Source organism: Phalangium opilio, unplaced genomic scaffold (assembly GCF_054372755.1).
Source record: "Phalangium opilio isolate 3A_F unplaced genomic scaffold, DU_Popi_V2 ptg000043l_1, whole genome shotgun sequence".
Taxonomy (NCBI): domain Eukaryota; kingdom Metazoa; phylum Arthropoda; class Arachnida; order Opiliones; family Phalangiidae; genus Phalangium; species Phalangium opilio.
This window is the reverse complement of record NW_028324167.1, coordinates 4,552,158-4,569,224: the sequence shown is the minus strand read 5'-3', so window position 1 is coordinate 4,569,224 and position 17,067 is coordinate 4,552,158.

Here is a 17,067-nt window from a genome sequence, read left to right as displayed (position 1 = left end):
TGTGTTGGGCTAGTGTTTACGGAATCCGTCGGGGTGTTTCTCCAATCCAGCAGAGCAAGGTAAAAATCTTCCTTGGTACTCTGTAGTTTCTTTAACAGTGTGTTAGCGATTTTTACAGCGGATTCCGCTTTTCCGTTGCCCTGTGAGTGATATGGCGAAGACGTTCTGTGTGTGAAACCCCATAGATCCGAGAATTCGCGGAATTCGAAGCTATTAAATGGGGGGCCGTTGTCGGTAATGACTGTCTCGGGAATACCATATCGTGCAAAATGCTTCTTACACGCAAGGATAATCGCGGCGGCGGTAGTGTTGTGGAGTTGTTCGATCTCCCAAAAATCCGAATAATAGTCTACGAAAATAAGATATTTTTGGTGATGTGCTTCGATGGTGAAGAGATCCATAGCAATCTTTTGCCATGGTAAGTCCGGCAGAGAAACGGTAATCAGGGGTTCACGTTGTTGTGAGCTGTGATACGTGTTACACGCATGACAGGTGGATACTGCTGCTTGTATGTCCTTCGTTATTCCAGGCCAAAAGACGGAATCCCTTGCCTTTCGCAGGCAGGCCTGTATTCCCAGGTGGCTGGAATGTAGTTGGGAGATAACTTCGTCCCGAAGAGCAGTAGGTATGAGAACGCGGTAGCCTTTGTAGAGGTAACCCTGGTCGAACGTAAGCTCATCGCGAAATGTCCAGAACGGACGAATCGAGAGAGGTACCTTCGAGATTCCGTCTGGCCATCCCTGTCGGATAGCGGTACGAAGGTCGACGCACACGGAATCGACGGCGGTGGCCTCCCGAATGCGGCGGAGTAGAGGTTGCCGAATGCGAAGGTAGTCCGAGTGATCAATACCGGCGAGTAAGGTCGTCGAATAGACGTTGTGTTCGCGATACGGGTCAGTGTCCGGTAGGGGGTTGATACTTGATATACGGGACAGACAATCCGCTATATACATTTGAGAGCCTTTTTTGTAACGCACCGTGAGAGCATAATATTGTAATTTAAGCATCATGCATTGCAAACGTTTTGGCGCTGATAGAAGGGGTTTGTTCCAAATTGTTTCCAACGGTTTGTGGTCCGACTCCACAATGATGTTATCGCGACCACCCAGATATTGGTGGAATCGGGTACAACCAAAAACAATTGCCAAGCACTCCTTCTCGATCTGCGCGTATCGGCGTTCGGTGGGAGTGAGAGCACGAGAAGCGAAAGCGACGGGTTGGCCCTCTTGAAGGAGCGTGGCGCCTAAACCCATATCACTAGCGTCACACTGAAGGGTGACTGGGAGGCGAACATCATAAAAGCGTAACACCGGGACGCAGGTTACGAGGGTTTTGATGGAGTCAAAAACACGTTGGTGCTCAGGGGTCCAAGACCTAGGAACATCCTGATGGACGAGCTGGCGCAGAGGCTCAAGACAGTGGGAAAGCTTCGGTAAGAATTTAGCCAGATTAGTCGTGAAGCCGATGAAGCTTTGTAACTGCTGTACAGTTTGTGGGGCGGACATGTTCTTAACGGCATGGATTTTCCGCGGGTCTGGTGAGACACCCGAGGATGAGAGAACATGACCGATATAAGGCACCGAGGGCAAAAGCAGACGGAGTTTATTTTTGTTAATCTTCATATTGAGTTTGCGGGCGCGTTCAAGGACAGCAATTAGTTTTTTGTCATGATCCATGATGGCGGATTCTAAAGTATCCCCGCATCCAAAAATAATAGTGTCATCAGCAATAACAGCCACTCTTTCTAAACCCTCTAACACCTCCGCTTGGCGGCGCTGATACTCCTCGGGAGCAGTAGAAATGCCGAAAGGCATACGTAGCCAACGGAAACGTCCGAAAGGGGTCCAGAACGTAGTTAAGAAGCTACTTTCGAGATCTAGCTTGACTTGCCAGAACCCATCTTTCGCGTCGAGAACCGTAAAAACTTTAGCGTTGCTGAGTGTTGGAAGTATATCCTCGATCGTCGGGAGTGGATAACGGGCAATTTGTAATGCTCGGTTAAGATCTTTCGGATCTAAACAAATGCGTAAATCATCCGGCGTGATCGGAGGCGGCTGTGCGTTGGAGATAGTCTGTTCGTCAGGAGTTTTCCTTGGTTTTCTAACGAGAACCATACTCGAAATCCATTTTGTAGGTTCCGTCACCTTTGCTATGACGCCTAATTTCTCTATCTCGGCCAGTTTGCGTTGGAGAGGGTCACGTAACGCAACGGGTACATTTCGCGGTCGATGCTGTACTGGTTCCACTGATTTGTCTAGGACGAGATGACATTCTCCCGGCAAGCATCCCAAACCGTCAAAAACGTCGTGATAATCGGACAAGAGTTTGGCTTTGGTTAGAGGACTAGGAAGGGATGTGGGTGATTCCGTAACTGCGTGTACCGCTGAGCAGGGCACATGCATAGTCATCAAACCAAGGGCTTCGCAGGTGGCACCTGAAAGCAGCGAGGGTTTCGTGCCTGGGACGATAAGAAACTCAAGATCGTACGTGCACTGTTTATACAGGCAATGCAAAGTTGCGATACCGGTGGAGGTTATGGTAGATCCATCCTAACAGCTGAGAACCGTTGTCTCTGGGCGGAAAGTGGCGCTATTAGCGGGTAACGCGGCGAAATCAGTCTCTCTGAGACAGTTGCAGGTAGAGCCGTTATCGAGTTGACAGCGTAAGTCAGTAACGGCGCTGTCGCCCTGTACTTGTAGGGTAACAAACCATTGCTTGCCCCGAGAAGAACGGGCCTGGTGAGTTTCTTCAAGGGCGTAAATTTCGTCAGTTTCATCGTCAGACCCTGCCGCAGCAGGTTCTAACTGATGGGAAAAACCCTGTTTCCGACGGCCACGGGAATGACTAGATTTATTTCGAGGTGGAGGCCGTGTGGTAGCGACGGGATCTCGACCCTGGCGGCAGACGGTGGAATAATTGTTTTTCATGCCACATTTTCGACAAGTCTTACCCAGAGCTGGGCACGAGTGTCTATCGCGAGCGTGAATCGTGTTGCAATAATTGCAAGGGCGTGCGAGCAACGCGACGGGCGGTTTAGAGGCCGATTTGCGAGGGTGTTCACGATTATGGCGGTCCAAACGATGAACTTCAACGTGATCGGGTTTAGTCTCCGAAAATTGGCGTTCCGCCAGTTCATTTGCGCGACATATATCGACAGCAGAGGCTAACGTAAGAGTGCGTTCCTTTCTTAGCTGGGCGCGAGTGGTGAGATTCTTATTTCCAACCACGAGGCGATCGCGTATAAGTTCCTCCTGAAAGGTTTTATATTCACATGTATCGGAAAGGCGGCGTAAACGGTTCACAAACTGATCGATAGTCTCATTGTGTTCTTGGACCGCGGAGTTGAAGATCATGCGATCATAGATAACATGTGTGAGAGGCGTGAAATAGAGTTCAATAGCGTCCAGAATATCTGTAGCACTGGCGCACTGTTCTGCCGTTAGAGGCAAGTCTTGAAACAGTTTAAAACAATCTTCCCCCATAATAGCGAGGAGGGTAGCCGCACGAACGGGCGCACCCTTAGCAGCCAAACCTCTAGCAATTTCATAGTTGGTCCACTGGGCGCGAAACAATTTCCATTGCGCGGCCGAATCACCCAACGATAGCGAGACCGGGTGCGGCGGCGGGATCGAGGAGGCCATAATACCGCGTCAAGGAGCGATACACGAAAAAAAAAACACGAGGCAGCCGAGGCTTAGGGCAGAAGCGCGAGGCGGCGACGGCTAGAGAACGGAGAGAGTCAAGGTGCAACGAGGGAACCGAGGCTTAAGCGCGAGAGGGAAGCGAGGCAATAAAAACAGCTAAACCCACTTCTGACACCATGTTTTGATATGTTTCTTACTTTAAGATATATAAGAAGGTAGCGACGTAATGTCTATTATTAATAACCTTTATTAATAATAGAAAGTTAAAATACAAAGTTATAATACAAGTTTACGTTTAAGAGTGGGATACATGGTTTAGCTATTCTTTATTCTACTGTGATCTAGTAGCGACTGGCGAGAGATATATGTATACTTTATGGGTAAAGAGTGTTGCTCGGGTTGGGCTCAGTTCAGTTCAGTATGATATTTTAACACCACCCACTAGCCTTTGCCAATACAAACCCGGAGTTTAGAAGGAAAGTCCCCTTGTAAGGGATCCACTGGAGCCGCGCTAGTGTTAGGCTCGTGCACTCAGGAAAGAAATAGATTTCATGAAAACCTTTTAGCAGTTAAACTAGAAGACGATTTTGTATTGGAACCGGGGCTATGGGTTGGGGAGTGCCCCAAAGCTCAAAAAAGAGCTAAACAGAAGTACTTTGCCTTAAAAAAAACTTAAAATGACCCGTTTTTTATAAAATCCGGATAAATCCAATAAAATCCGGTTTAATCCAATAAAAACCACTGGTCTGGATTTTATTCAAATTATCCGGATTTTTGCCAACCCTGGGTGGTATCGTTGTACCTTCTTTAAGTTTTTTGAATAACTCTAGAAAATTTGAAAACCATTTCGTAACATATCACATTCATGCCGCATCAACCAAAAATATCTGCAGTATTTTAAGAAGTGAAAAGGGCGTTGTTAACAATTTGACAGAGTATTTAACTCCTTTATTCCCAGAATATCCCAGAGAGATCATTTTATCATATATTAAAATGCGAACCCTTATTAGAATGAAATATCTCAATAATAAAACTAATCAAGATGCCCAAGAGAGAAAAATAGAAAAGAAAATTAAAAAGTTAAGCAAATAAAAATGATTATAAAATGTTAACTATAAGAGTGAAAAAATTAATACTTACGCAGCGGCCATAATATGGAGTTATTAAGATTGTATTACTGTTTTTATGAAATGGCAATGCCATGTATTGCTGATGGAATAAATTAAAACAATTATTCACATAGACTCAAATATTTCTTTCATATCAGTATAGTAATTTTTAATAGAAACAATTCAATCCTAGGTCGAGTTGTTATTTTATTTCAGAATTTAATCATATTCTTATTTACTTTCGAAAAGAAGAGATTAGCAATAAAATTAATAATTCTATTTAAATTCTTCCTCTGGGGTAGTGTACTGGTAAAAAATTCACGAGTAAAAAGATACCCGTAAAATTGACAGACAAAATTCCATGAATTCCATTATAGTATAAGACTCCCTTTTGTGGTTTCTAGCTAATCCTAGACATTCAGTGACGTCATTCACATATACAAACGCGCGGCGCACCATTTTCGAAAGAAACGCCAAATCTCTAGAGGAATAATCCCCCGTTGATTTCTAGCCTATTCCATTGGCACGCGAAAAATTGACCCCGTGTAAATGAGATGTGCCGCATTCCTAAGAAAAATGAAGTCGAATGTCCGACCTCTTGTTCAAATTTTCAAAACAACATTCTGTTAACGTTGTTTTCGGGTTAAATAATGAGGCTTCATTGAAGTTAATTAAATAGTTTAATGGTTAAAGTAAAATAAAGTAATAGTCGTTACATTGTGTCGTCGCCGTTTCCTACCTTTCGTACCAACGTCTCGGGAAAAAGTATGTTATCTCTATCTCGGTAAAGCTCGCCTAACCTCTATAGTGTAGCTATCTCGTGTTACCTGGGGTACTCGCGTCATCTAGGGGAAAATATGGAGGTGGCTATGGGCGCCGTTAACATTGGGCTATCCTGAAAAATTAGCCTCCTGACTAACGTAGGGGGGGACGTTGTTACGAGAAATCGGTAGTAATATGGTTACAAATGGGCCTAAATGGTCAACGTGTAAGGTGTCCATGGGCTTCCCTATTTTGTCGATTGGGTGTAGAAGGCCTGGTTTCTTTCCTCCTGGAGTCTTGTGGTAAAGGCACTCCAGACAGGACGTGATATACCTTCAGACGTATCGTTTCATTCGTGGAAACCAAATTCTTTCTTGTAGTTTCGCATACGTCTTGTCAAGGCCAGAGTGACCGAAGTCGTCGTGGTTTCGTTTCACTATTTGCCAACGGGCCTTGTCTGGTACCACCCAGCGCAGAGTTGCAGTTGCAGTATCGTCGTGGTACGCGAGTCGGTAGAGTCGCCCGTCTTTCATGGTGAAGTCCTTTTGGGTCTGAATTTCGTTTTTCGTTAGGTTTGTTTTCTTCGTGACCTGACGAATAAGTTCCTGTATCTTCTGATCTTGTTTCTTGGCTGTTACTAACCAGTCTTCAACCGTGAGTGAAATGTGGCAAATTCGAAGTCCGCTAACTATGTCGACTTCTTCGGGTTCGCCAAATGGGGCGCGGCTAAGTGCGTCGACGTGCATCATGGACGTACCAGGGCGGTGAATGATATCGTAATGAAAGTCTTCAAGTTTCAAACACCATCGTCCTATTCGTGGAACGATATTTTTCTTGGCAAATGTGTTCCTGACAGCGTTGCAATCTGTTATAATCGTGAAGTGTCTTCCAAACAAGTACACTCGAAACTTCTCTATCGCCCAACAGATTGCGAGGGTCTCCAGCTCGTAGGAGTGATATCTGGCTTCGTCTGGGGTAGTCCCGCGGCTTGCATAATAGACAGGGTGCGTTCTACCGTCTTGCCCCTTCTGCATTAGGACTGCTCCCAGTCCCAATTGGCTCGCGTCAGTATGCCGTTCCGTTTCCGCCTTGGGGTCGTAAAGTGCCAGAATTGGTCTTTCAATCAGTCGTGATTTTAACGTGTCGAATGCTCCTATCTGTTCCGTATCCCAGACCCACGTGGCGTCCTTCCTTAATAATTGATTCAGTGGTCCGGCGATTCGAGCGAAGTTTTTGATAAACTTCCGAAAATATCCAGCTAATCCCAGAAACCGTCGTAATTCGTGGACGTTTCTTGGCGTTGGGAACTTCTGAACGCATACGATTTTGGTCAGTCCGGGTTTCACCCCATCGCAGCTGACTTCCGAACCAAGATAATCGATCTTGTCCATTAAAAAGTGGCATTTCTTTCGATTGAGCGTCAGTTTTGCTTTTCGGAGTACGTCGAATACTTGGCGCAAATGACTAAGGCTTTCTGGCACCGTGCTCGCTGGTACCAGGACGTCATCCATATAGGACATCGCTATAGTGTATCGTAGTTTTCCCAAAATCGTATTGATCATCCGCTGAAATACTGCGGGACCGTTAGTGAGGCCGAATGGCATTACCTCGAATTGGTAGTGGCCATCTGGTGTCACAAATGCAGTTTTCTCCTTTGATGAAGGGTCTAGAGGGATCTGGTAGTATCCTGACGCTAAGTCTAAACTTGAGAAGAATTTGTTTCCTTGCAAGCGCTCCATTTGATCTTCTATTCGTGGAAGCGGGTAAGCGTCGCGCTTGGTGATTCGGTTCAGAGCCCGGTAATCTATACATAGACGTTCGTCCCCATTTTTCTTTTTAACGATTAAAATTGGGCTCGCGTAAGGGGACTCTGATTCCGTGATGATTCCCATCTGAACGAGCTCCTTCATTTGCTCGGCTACCTTTTCTCTTTCCGAATGGGAAAGGCGATATGGGCGAAAAGTGACTGGCTTCGTATTCTCCAGCTCGATTTTCATCGTTGCCCGATCCGTTCGTCCTAAATTAGCCATCCCGTCAGAGAAAATGTCTCGGTATTCGTTGATGAGTTCGATTAGTAGTTTCTTCTCTTCGTTCGTAACGCTGGGTCTAATGGTTAGTTCTTGTTCTACGATTGGCGTTAATATTCGTTTTTCCGTCAGCATGACGCTCAGGGCTAGTTTCCTGGTTCACGGGTAGTTGAGCGGTTTTCAAAAGAGCGTTTTGGAATAAAGCGGTTCCTAAAACAGCGGTTTCCAAAACCACGTAGAAGCAAAACCGCGGTTGCTGTTTCCGCGTTTCTCAATACAGCGCTATTTCACAAAACAGCGGTTGCTGTTTCCGCCAAACTGTGATTGATAGGGAGGGAAATATCTATTATATTAAGTATATAGGACAAAGAACAATATTATGCAAAAAAGGAGTAATGTTATATCGGAAGTAAATATAAAATATAATTTTTTGGAAAAGGCATACACACTGAGAAACTAACGTCAAAGAAACAATAGTTTTCACCATGTTTTTGATTGTTTATTGCTGTTATCCAGAAAAACCTCTAACAAGCCTTAATATATACAGGTAGTCGCTGTTTTTCGAAATTACATTACCTTAATTTTAAATATACAGCAAAACATTGTTTTTTTATGGCTCTTAGGGCAACGCATTTGCTGCCAAGATCTAAATATGATCTTACTTCGTGTCCGTTAAGGAAAGCATCTTGGAAATACTTTTCGTTAGCATCATCGCTAGTCTTTGAAGTCCACGTGACCGATTGTTTTCGTCTCGGTTTTGCGATAGTCCTTCGATTCGTGGCCAGTTTTGTTGCATTTCTCGCAACGTTGTCTACGCTGGGGCTTCGGACAATCTCTGGAGACATGTCCATATTCTCTACAATTGAAGCATAGAATCTCGCCTTTGTCGTTGCGATCTGGCTTCCTCCTGAATTTCATTCGTTCGAGTTCTTTCTCGTTTGCGTAGCCGTGCGTTGGCTTCGGGTTCAGGCTCGATTGTTGGAAGTTGCGGGGTCTGAAATCCCTTTTATCCTTGTCAAATCGTTCAGACTTACTTCTGTCCTTATTTTCTTGAGCAAGGGTTAACCTTTCTTCCATCGTCTTAATGCATTTCAGCAGTTCTTGTGGCGTGTTATAATCTCGATTGCTGAGGGATGTGATCAAACGGTCGTCGTTAAGGCCCGTGATGATATAATCTATCATGTCGTCTTCTTGTAGCCCGCTTAGTCTAGCCTTGGATACTTTATCGTGGTAGTAGTCTTCGATGGTTTCGTTGGGCTGTTTCATTCTCCTCTCCATTTCACGGTGAAGAGACTGATTGCCTCTCACGACGGGAAACCATTCCCTTAGCAAGTCCTTCCATTCGTCCCAGGTATGGTTTACTGTGGCCAAGCCTTCATACCATGGCCGTCCCTTGCAATTTCGGTATTGCATGGTTTATCTTCATCGTTTCATTCCAGTTGTACGCGTCACCCGTGTCGTCGACTTTATTGATCCAGGATTCGACGGTTTGATGCGGAGATTTGACTGGATCGAAGTCGGGGATTAATTTGCTCCCATCGTTGTAATGGTGGTGTTGTACTGGATTTGCCGCAGGCACGTTTCGAGGATTATTGGCTTGAAGAGCTTCCAATTGTAACTGATGAGCGTTCATAAGTTGCGTTTGTTGGGCGAGGTGCGCTTCCGACATGGCAGAAATTGATAGTTGTACCGCCGCCTCAACTGCCCTCTGTACAGAGTCTGAGAAGTCGTTTATGGAAATGAAACCCACAGGAGCAATCTGCTCACTCTCAGCTCCCGTTCGCGGCATGCTGTTATCTCGTGTCTCGTGAGGATGCAAAAACGTGGTTCCTCGCGATTCGCCTTCGTGTATTTCCGCCAAAGGTTCGTCTTGGCTGTTGATTTCGCTTGCGATGTCTTGATTATCGTTTTCGTTGGAAAAGTCCCAAGTTACGTTTAGAAAATTTCGTTCGTTGAAATTATCTGGATGATTTTCTGTTACGCTGTCGTAGGATGAGTCAGAGTCGTTATCGCAGACTTTGTTTCTCTTTTCCTCCGTATCGTTGGAATAATATAGATTCTCGTCGTTTTCCTGAATCGCTTCTTTATCTACGTCGTCCAGGGTGTTACCGATTTCGTTGGTCACTTCGTCTAAGGTATCGTCAGTCTGCAGATTAGCTTCCCGAAAACGTTGGGGCTTCTGTGACTTTCCTTTGTTAGTTTCCCGGCTTATTGGTAATTCAGATGGATTTTTGCCTTTCAGTCGTCTACTTCGTCGTGTTGAATCTTCGTTATATTTGTTTCCTTTCGCGGAGGTTATCATCGGCGTCGGTGTCGTTGTTGGTTCATAGGAAAACTTCCGTTGTTTTCTCAAACGGTTGTCTATAGATGGCTAGTATCGGCAACGAGTTCGTTAGGCTTAGCGGAACAAGCCTCGTGCGTGTTAGGGCCGGTGCCGTTCTCGATCTCGCGTGGGGTACGGGTTAGGCTTAGCGAAAAAAAGCCTCGCGCGGCGTTAGGGCCATTAAAGTTCGTAGTTTTCGCGTATTTTACGGGTCTATCCCACTTCTGAAATGTTAACGTTGTTTTCGGGTTAAATAATGAGGCTTCATTGAAGTTAACTAAATAGTTTAATGGTTAAAGTAAAATAAAGTAATAGTCGTTACATTGTGTCGTCGCCGTTTCCTACCTCTCGAACCAACGTCTCGGGAAAAAGTATGTTATCTCTATCTCGGTAAAGCTCGCCTAACCTCTATCGTGTGTAGCTATCTCGTGTTACCTGGGGTACTCGCGCCATCTAGGGGAAAATATGGAGGTGGCTATGGGCGCCGTTAACAAGTCCAACATATATGCTTATTTAATTTTAAAAATGATAAAGTTATGGAACTCCGCCTTGGTAAAAGAAATGATTCAAACAGGAAAACTAGAGCGACAACTGGCTATCTACAACGGCGATTTAGAAGATGGAATACCGTTTATTACGGTGATTATTGACTTTGGCTGGTTGCAACGAAGCCTCGGACACAGATATTCGGCAAAATGTGGCGTAGCTTGCGTAATTGGCGCCAAAGCGAAAAAACTATTATTTATCGGGGTAAGAAACAAGTATTTTTGCGTTTGCTCCATGTACAAAGAAATTCCAAACCCACCCCATCACAAGTGCTTTTAAAATTATGAGGGTTCGTCTCCCGCTATGAAATCTGATATTTTGATTGAAGGTTTTCAAAAGAGCAAAGAAATTCACGGCGTGGAATACAGAACAATTATTGGCGACGGTGATTCTTCAGTGCACAAGAAATTGAAAGAGTCCGGTTCTTACGGCGCAAAGATAAAGAAAAGTGAATGCGCGAATTACGTTGTAAGAAATTATCAATCCAAGTTATAAAATTTGGCGAAATCAACTAAAGAGCTTTCTCAAGTTAGAATAGTGAATATGGGGAAGAGTGTAAGAGGCGATATTGCTAATGTGGCGAAAGAAATGAAAAAAGAAATATTTGGGAACAAAATCAGTAAAGAAAAAAACTTGGATCTCGCTACAACTTTTAAAAAATCACGGACCAGCTAAGAATGCACGCGAGAAATGTTCATTGTCACGTGTTTGGGCGCTACACATGGTGTAGGGCTTACTATTGCAAAAATGTTGGAAAAGACAACTCGAAGCATTTATCCAAAGCCTTAGACATGAATTTGTTAGAAGCGTCCCAACGGGTTCAAGATCTGGCTTCCTCTCTTCTGGACAACGGAACAAACCACTGGGCCGAGAATGACATGGCCGTCGGTGGGAAAGAGATTTGTTTCAACAGAAGGGGGTCTTATTTTACCAGGTGTACGGCGGCTGCCTTGCAATTCCATTTAGGAAGAGAGAGGTATGTTAAAACAGTCAGAGCTATAAATAATGCAAACAAACAATTAGAAATCACGCCTTCAGAATTGAAAAACAAGAAGTTTAAGAATAGGTCACTAGCGAAAGAAATGGATGAAATGAAAGAATCAGTGAAAAATAGCAATGTCGACCCGAAGAATTATGGTTCACATTCAGAGAAGCCAGACAAGGATACGGAAAATATGGAAAGAAGAAGAATTGAAATTTTGAAGGGAATTGTCAGTGACCCCGGAGGAATGAAATGTCATAGAAAGAAGTACAGTAGACGAGGGTGCATGTGACGAATGGAAAATGCAAAGATCAAAGCGCCTTACCCCCTCAAATTTCGGAAAGGTTGCTAAGAGAAAGCCAGATACTGGTTACGGTACGCTATTGCAACAATTAGTTCATCCGAAGACATTTTCAAGCTATAAATAAATGAATAAATGCTTGCCTTATTTGGATATCCTTTTAAGAGAAAATTCTTATTTACAAAAGGGTCCGATTAAATTAATTTCAAATATTGTTAAGTAATTAAATTATAGATCCATTTAAAAAGATTCGATTAGTCGCGGTGTCTAAAAATATTTTGAGATTATGTTTAAAAACATTTATATTTGATGTTTTTATAATTGTTGGCGGTAGTTTATTCCACATGTGAACCCCTGTTGTTTGGTACTTTTAGTTCTGTAACGGGACGAAAAAGGTTCCACCGCAAAATTCGTCGATTCAACACGGGTGTTATGGGATTGATTTGTGGCGGGGAACCAATCACTGACGTACTTGGGGGCAGTTTTGTTTTTAGTCTTGAACATGAATATTAGAAGGTTCATTAGGTAAAATTTATTTAGGTCCATTAGCTCGGCACCTTTTCTAGCTTGGGAGGCGGACGAGTGTTTTGACATTTTCATAATTATATTCGCACAGCTATTTTGGGCCACATAGAGCTTATTTTCATAATTAATTTCGCATAGCTATTTTGGGCCACATAGAGCTTAGTTAACGCTGTAGGGGACACATTGTGGTAGAAAATATTTCCGTATTCGAAGATTGGTTTAAACAGTGAGTTATATAGCACCTTGAGGGTTTTATAGGTAAGGTGAGGTTGCAGTGGCCTTAGAATCCATAAGCGTGAGTCCACTTTCCTTCTCACGAAATCAATCTGGTTTTTCCATGATAAGGTTTCATCAATCCAGATACCAAGATATTCAAAAGTGGTTACACGCAACATTGAACCTGAGCATAATGACTCTATGTTTGCTGAAGCCTTTTGCTAAGCGTAGTTGCGGTTGAATAACATGAATTTAGTTTTTTCTTCATTTAGAATAAGCCTTAAGCTCAACATTTTGCTTTCGAGGCTAACAATATCTAGCTCCATGTTTTTGATTAATGTAGATAGGTCTTGGTGTATATATATATATATATATATATATATATATATATATATATATATATATATATATATATATATATATATATATATATATATATATATATATATATATATATATATATATATATATATATATATATATATATATATATATATATGTATATATATATATATATATGTATATATATATATATATATGTATATATATATATATATATATGTATATATATATATATATATGTATATATATGTATATATATATATGTATATATATGTATATATATATATGTATATATATGTATATATATATATGTATATATATATATATATATATATGTATATATATGTATATATATATATGTATATATATGTATATATATATGTATATATATATATATATATATATATATATATATATATATGTATATATATATATATATATATATATATATATATATGAGAGCCGTGTCATCGGCATACTCATTTGCAGGTGAAAACTTCAGGGATTTATGTAGGTCTGAGGTGTAGACGTTAAATAGTAGCGGACCTAGGACGCTGCCCCGCGGAACACCGCTTTTTATCTCTTTTACTTGCAGGAAACGAATTGGTTACGATGTGATAGGTAAGATTTGAACCAGTCAAGGGCTTTCTCTGCAACTCCTGCATTATTTAGGGCCCTAATTAGTGTGTTATGCTGGACAGTGTCAAACGCTTTAGATAAATCGATGAAGACAACTATGATATAAGATCCTTCGTTAAGGCCATCCAAAATGGACTCATAGAGATTAAACATGCAAGTTGTAGTGGAATACCCGTTTCGGAAGCCCGATTGAAGCTCATAGAGGATCTTGTTCTCATTGAAGAATGAGTAGGAAAATTTGTATACAATTTTTTTCGCACAGACTGAAAATGGCGGGCAGGATCGAAATTGGCCGATACTTTTCTGGCTTCAGGGAACTCCCTGATTTATGAATAGGTATGACTTTCGCAGTTTTCCATTGATAGGGGAAGATACCGGAAGCAAGAGATAGGTTAATTATCCTAGTAAGGAATTTACAGACCACAGCTGAAGTGGCTTTTAGTAAAGCTGGGGAAAGTCCGTCTAAGACAGTAGCTTTGTTTGGATTTATTTCTTTTAGTATCGTGAAAACCTCTTTCTCGGATATTTGTTCGAATTTAGTTAGTATCTGCCTTGGAATATTGTCAGGAGGGTATTTATGTTGTTGTAGGTTGTATTTTGGAGCAGAGATTGTGCACAGTTAATATAGTGTTCGTTGAGTATATTGGCTATATCTCTAGGGTCATCTTATATTGACCCTGTAATATTTAGGGTTGTTATGCCTAATTCTTTTTTGGAAGATTTTATATATGGCTTGAGAGTTTTCCAAATATCACCCTTAGAGTTCTTGGAAACGTTTATGCTATCCTCAAAGAATGTAGATTTTTCCAATTGGATTAGGTTAGTCACGTTATTGCGTTGTTTTCTAAATCTTATCTGCCATTGTTAATTGATGTTCTGGTTTTTGTTTTAAGTTTGTCTCTTAAATGCATTTGCCTCTTTAATAGGGAGTGATCCAAGGAGTTTTAACTCTCGTGACATATTTTTGCATGGTTGGAGCGTGAATATCCAATAGAGCTTTAATTGTTGAGTTTAGTATATTCACTCCTTCGTCGGGCGTCCTCATCCTATATAATTCCTGATCTAAGGTGGATTGGATACTTTTCACAAAGGTAGTGGTATTCAGCTTAGAGTAGTCTCGTATATTTTTGATTGTCTTAGGAAGTTTTATTGAACGTTTTTCCCGAGTTATAGTGATTATGTCGTGATCAGAGATGCCAGTAGGAATGAGACTTATTTTAGTTATCCTGTTAGGAAAATTTGTATATACATGATCAATAAGCGTTGCACTTTCCAGAGTGATCCTCGTTGGAGCCTTTATAATCTGTTTTAAATCTTGTAAGGTATTTCCTAGTAGTTTAGTTTTAGTGGAGTGTGGGTTTAACAATAAATCACAGTTAGTGTTGCCGAGTAGAATAATTTCAGTGTTGGGTTTAGCTGAGATCGCATCAATTTGTAAACGTAAGTCCTTTATGGAGTTATCAATATTGTAGAGTGGGGGTATGTACAGCATGCCGATATAAAGGGCAGCAGAATTTTTATAGTTAACTGTAAACCATAAGATTTCCAAGGATGAGTTTCCATTTTTCAATATATGAGTGGATACAGTTATTAGAAGACCAAGCCTTGCATAAACACAAATCCCTCCACCTTTTCTATGCAGTCTGTCTATTCGCCATAGCTTGAATCCATTATTTTCAAGAATGAGTTCGGGCATGTCAGGAGTCAACCAGGTCTCGGCTAAACCAAGTATGTCTAGGTTTTGGTCTTCAAGTAGTGTTTCAATATCAGGGATTTTTGATCTCAGGCTTCTAACATTTAAGTAACCTATAGTTAAGCCTTTGTGCCCTTGACCGTTATATCCCTCCTCTTCACGAAGTCAAACCTCGTCCGCCTGCGGGTTAGGTTTCCCTCTATATCTTCTTATCATCATGGGACAAGGCCAGTTTTCTGATTGTCTACCATTGGGTCGAATCCCATTGGATCGAATGTCTCGTTCGACCGAATCCCATTAGACCGAATACCGCAATTTGGGCGGTTTTCCAATCATGAATTTTCCTTTCAATCCTATTTTTCTATTGATTTTCCTATTAAACTTCTTGTTATTGCAGAAAATACTAAACCAAACGTAACCTAATATAACAGTAATGTTTTGGAAAAGGCATATTTTTGGAGAAGTCAATGAAGCTAAATTTCAATATTTTGGAAAAAGCGTAACATTGTTAAATGATTTATAAATTATTACTAACCTAATTTAACCAAACCTAACCTAACATAGAAGTAATGTTTTGGAAAAGGCATATTATTTGAGAAGTCAATGAAGCTAAACATCAATATTTTGGAAAAGGCGTAACATTGTTAAATGAATTATAAAATATTACTAACCTAACCTAACCTAACCAAACCAAACCTAACCTAACATAACAGTAATGTTTTGGAAAAGGCATATTATTTGAGAAGTCAATGAAGCTAAATTTCAATATTTTGGAAAAGGCGTAACATTGTTAAATGATTTATAAAATATTACTAACCTAACCTAACCAAACCTAACCAAACCTAACCTAACCTAACCTAACCAAACCTAACCAAACCTAACCAAACCTAACCTAACCAAACCTAACCTAACCTAACCTAACCAAACCAAACCAAACCAAACCAAACCTAACCTAACCTAACCTAACCAAACCTAACCTAACCTGACCTAACCTAACCTAAACTAACCTAACCTAACCTAACCTGACCAAACCAAACCAAACCAAACCTAACCTAACCTAACCTAACCAAACCTAACCTAACCTGACCTAACCTAACCTAAACTAACCTAACCTAACCTAACCTGACCAAACCTAACCTAACCTAACCTATCCTTACCTAAAAATAAAATTGATTTTCTTATTAAACTTCTTGATACTGCAGCAAATAATATGTGTTCACCAATAACATTCTTCAATAAATTTCAGAAAATAACTTCCATTTTTGGAAATTGTCTAACCCTAACCTAACCATACCTAACGTAATCTAACCTTACCATTAAGAGATCTCCCTCCCAAGTACTGACGGCGCTCGATGCTGCTTAACTTCTTCGATCATCCAAATCACTTTATCCATTGCGCTACTGGAGCCCGGCAACTCAAGGAAAACGCTATGATTTTATATGTGTAAACCCATCCTATTCAGTCGAAAGCTCTTCCATTTAAATATTCCCATTCAGTAGAAAATCGCTCTTTGGGCTATAAATTGTTTTAAATTTGGCTACAATTTTAGAAATTTGAATTCGATCCAACGGGATTCTATCCAATAGGATATTACCCAGTTTTCTCTGTTTAGCATAGAGTTGTCATATTTTTTATATATTGCATTCGATTATGAAATCAGAGGACCAGTAATCGCCATGATTATGGGGCGTTACTGTGGGCTTGTCGACATTCATTTCTTGCAGGTGTATAATTTTATCTTTTATGGAGACACTTTGGTCGCATTGTGATAGTAAGAAAGTTGATTGTGGCGACATCGACCATTGCAATAACAATGGGTCATCATTTGTTCCCCATACCTTGATTTGGTCCGCCCCTTTACTTCTGTTCTCAGTTAAATAAATACTGGAAACCCCAGTCGGCCATAGGTGGGGATCCAGAACTGATTTTAGAGCTGAAAGGGTGGGAAATAAGTAGC